This window comes from Helianthus annuus, chromosome 17 (genome assembly GCF_002127325.2).
Source record: "Helianthus annuus cultivar XRQ/B chromosome 17, HanXRQr2.0-SUNRISE, whole genome shotgun sequence".
Lineage (NCBI taxonomy): Eukaryota > Viridiplantae > Streptophyta > Magnoliopsida > Asterales > Asteraceae > Helianthus > Helianthus annuus.
In genome coordinates, this window is record NC_035449.2 from 130453503 (window position 1) to 130457695 (window position 4193).

Here is a 4193-nt window from a genome sequence, read left to right on the forward strand (position 1 = left end):
CAAGTCGAAATCACAATGAATAACAAAGTACAAGCTCAATTTGAGCAGCACTCGGACAATCGTTGGATAGTTATAATCGATCGGACGTTGAATCGTAATAGCGATCGAGTTATTACCCTGATTGCGGCAGCACCTCGTGATCGTGTGTGTGTTTATTGTGGTATAACAGTTCTAACTCGACGTACACAGAGCCAATTTACGTCGTTTTAACTTCTACAGATGAGTGCCAATGTCGGCTATTTATAGCAAGTTTTGAGGCTCCCTTACGGACCGTAAGCCCGAACCTTTACGGTCCGTAAGCTAAGCAGTCTAATTCATAGGCTGCCTAGACTCGGTTGTAGCTTGGGTGACTCAACTTTTCAACAAATCAGAACAAAGCAACGTTTTAATTAAGATAATTATCAACTAGGGTTTGCCCCCCTCGAGTTTTAGGGGCCCTGATCCTGATTCTGATTGTCTGAAAATTTTAGGGCTAGTGCAGAATTACTTGGGTGTCTCAATTAGGATTTTCTTATTGACTAATTATTGTCCTAATTATTGATTTTAGTGGCAGTTGTTACACTAAGCAGCAAGAATCCTTTGATATTTTGAAGCAGAAGCTAAGTAACGCTCCAGTGTTGACGTTACCTGAGGGAACTGATGAGTTTGTGGTGTATTGCGATGCATCACACACTGGCATGGGATGTGTGCTTATGCAGAAAGGCAAAGTCATTGCCTATGCTTCACGCCAGTTAAAAGTGCATGAAAAGAATTACACCACCCATGATTTGGAGTTGGGTGCCGTTGTATTTCCACTAAAACTATGGAGGCATTACTTGTATGGAACCAAGTGTGTGATCTATTCTGATCACAAAAGCCTTCAGCATCTGTTCAATCAGAAGGATTTGAACATGAGGCAACGACGCTGGATGGAAACTTTGAATGATTATGATTGTGAAACAAGATACCACCCGGTCAAGGCCAATGTAGTCGCAGATGGGTTGAACGGGTTGAAAGTCATTTGGACAATATTCAAACTTGTAAAACTGGCAATCTGCTTTACTAAAAAGATTAATATGGCTTTTAATATTTAACATTGGGCATGTTGTTCGGGTACTGCTTTTCATAAAACATAGGTATTAAGTTACTATGATACTATATTCGAGTTTTCTGTTTCTATCCTCTATGTTGTTTTCATATAATCATTGCTACTTTAAGTATCTAAATATGCTTATCTAATTAATTAGGGTTTAAATAATCAGTCCAGGGTTTGAATTTGGTATTATCCTATTAATTGGTTTTAGTTTGAATCAGAAGCATCTAATTAAAGGTAGATTCGTCAACATGTGTCGTATATTCAAGTAAGATTCTCTGTTATTAACCCTGGATTTGAAGTTTTATGGTTTTGTTTCATTTCGATTTTAGGTTTGCTAACGAAGGAATGAGTTCCATTATTAGCTAGAATTTCAATTCTGGTGAGGTTGTATATCTTTTTCTGCACATTCGGGTTATGGAATTGTCATTTTTTTGGTCACTATTCTGGCAAACGAATGTTGTTCCTTGCCTCTTGCAATTTAACATAAGCTTTATTAATCAACATAAGTTGTGTTTGTTGTTTGGTATGAAAATTTATGATATATATGTTTTTTTTTTGGTTTTATAGGTCTGTAGGGATAAACATAAGCAGCCTTGGATTTGGAAGGATGTTAGTCATGTCAAGGGGTGAGGTATTATAACTACACTTGAATGATTCTAGAGTCTTGTGGTGTGTATTTCCTTATAAATCACCGAGTTTCTTTCCTGTTAGTCATCGATAAGATCAAGGGCGACCCAGTTGTTGCTAACAAATAAATAGTACATAATCTTGGTATATAAATTCCATCTAATTTTTAGGGCCTGTTTGACTAATATTTGAGCATTTTTTCCCTGGATTGTCAACATAAGTCACATAAAGTTTGTAGATATATTTTGTCCCCATTAATATTACAATCATCTTTCCATCTTAGATATAACTTATTTATAGTTTGAGATAGAAAGGTTAAGGCTCTATTTGCATAATGACAGATGACGTGCAAGCCTGCCTTCTTTGTGTTTAGAAGTTTCTTTCTAATTTGTTTGTTGTTTGTTTAATATAAAACATAAGAAGTTTCTTCCCTTCGACCAGCCGATGTGCTGGTTTTTGGATGGTCCGGGGGTAAGCATGCTTGCATTGATCTCACGGGGGTGTCGCCTCTTGCCGGTTTCAGGGGCAGTGGTTTTGTTTCAGGGCAAGCGACGCGGAAGGCTGAGGCGGGGAAAATATCCAAGCACGAGCAGGCCTGCATAGATAATCAACATGCCTTCCTTCCTTTCGCGTTCGATACCTTTGGTTGTCTGGCCCCTGTGGCGTCCGGTTTCTTGAAGCGGGTTCAAAAGGCAGCACTTGCGCATGCGACAATGTCTGTAGGCCATAGTTATGTGTTTAGTCGAGTAGGATTTGCAATTCAAAAGGGGGTGGCAGCGCAGCTTGTTGCCCGTCTACCAACCCATGATTTGTAATTTGCTCTAACCTTCTAACTAATATTAAGAAAATAATAATGCTGTCATTGAATCCAATAATATATCCAAATGATCAGAGTTAGTTTTTACTTGAATGACATTGAATATCAGTTTGTTAAAAGGAATCAACTTGAAATTATTAATTACATAGTAATAGTATTTGTCTAATAATTGGCATATTATGCATGATGTGTGTTATGGTCTTTATGATTATCAGTTTTGTGCTTAAAGACGCCACCTCGCATATTGTGAATGATCTTCCGTAAAAGCTCCAAGGTTTTGTCCTCGAAATCAATGAAAGGCAAATATAAATAACACAAGGCTTAAGAAGTTGGAAGAGAACTCAGAGTAATCAAAGTGAAATTTCGAACCTCATTTATGATGTCGCAACTATATTAAACTACGGATACAAAGAGTTTCTTTGGCTTGGCCGTGGCTAGCTGAAGAGTAAAAGAAATAGAAATGATGATTGCTACTTGTACAAAACTAAAAAAATGTAAGTCATAGTCATGTTACTCTTTGATTGCCATTTGTAAACTCAATTTTTCTTTGACTGCGAAAGCAGCTAGTATACACTTCCATGGAGTGGTTCTCATACAGATATTCTCACTTCATAGTTTTTATTTAGTTTTATAATATTTTTATACATGTATCCTTTAATAATGGCATCTTTATGCATCTTATTTTCTTAAAGTCATGTCTCTCTATGTTTTTTTCTCTAATAGGGCATCTTCCTCGGTGATTTTAAAAATTACATGTTTATTGTTGAATTTGCACATTAGTCCATTGATTATAAAGTAAAGCTTTATGGGATTTTCATTTGTTAAACCACGTGTATACGCGGGCTCTAACCTATGTATTTGTACATAATATTTCATTTCAAAGTAAATAATATGGTTTTAGTTGAAGACCGCGTATTACGCGGGCATTAACCTAGTGTAGTTAATAAAGTGAAGCTAACCAATAAAATTAAGAGTGAGAAATCATTAAAAAAGATAAAACACTATTTTGGTAAATATTTCTGAAACAACACTATTATGGTAAATATTTTTTTCACCAACATCACTTTGGAAAAAAAACTCCTACCATAGTTTGGAAAGGAAGGCGGTGTAACATGTAACATCCGCTAAAACGGATCTCAAAAATACCCGACTCGTTATGTAAACCCGATTTTATACGTAATTAATGAGCTAAAACGAATCTCAAAATTACCCGACTCGGTATGTACGTAATTAATGAGAATGGAATTCTTTTCTCTATTTCTTTATTTTAATATCTTGCATCGTGACATAATTAATTTTGGATTTTAAAATGTTAATAATAGAAATGATGAACGACTTTCGTTGATTTCGAAAATCTATTCGGTTATATCCGTTGGGAGTCATAAAATAAATCATTTAATAGGGTTTGTATAAAGAAATAAACCAAGTTAGAAGGTGAAAGCAAATCATTTAACTAAGTCAGTCCATAAAATTTAACCAAAAAAGAATATATATATAGGATTAGTATTTAGAGAAAACGGTGAAAAGTGTGAGAACGGTTATGGATCGTCCGATTAAAACAATCTATGGACTAGATGACGCGGTGGTGTTTTCGTAAATAACATAACTTTTATTGTTGTAGTGCGCTTCATTAAGGGTAAAAACGTCTTTTGACTTCTCTACACAAAACGCCAC

General features: G+C 35.6%; 1 long non-coding RNA gene across 2 annotated transcripts; it reads left to right on the forward strand.

Moving 5' to 3' along the window:
- Positions 1-978: 978 nt before the first annotated feature.
- Positions 979-3078, forward strand: LOC118489354. Of its 2 annotated transcripts, none has more exons than XR_004887371.1 (3): positions 979-1459; positions 1643-1706; positions 2735-3078. It is a non-coding gene; the product is annotated as an uncharacterized LOC118489354 (long non-coding RNA). The 2 variants fall into 2 exon arrangements; XR_004887372.1 differs by having other exon boundaries at positions 979-1454.
- The last annotated feature ends 1115 nt before the right edge of the window (positions 3079-4193 follow it).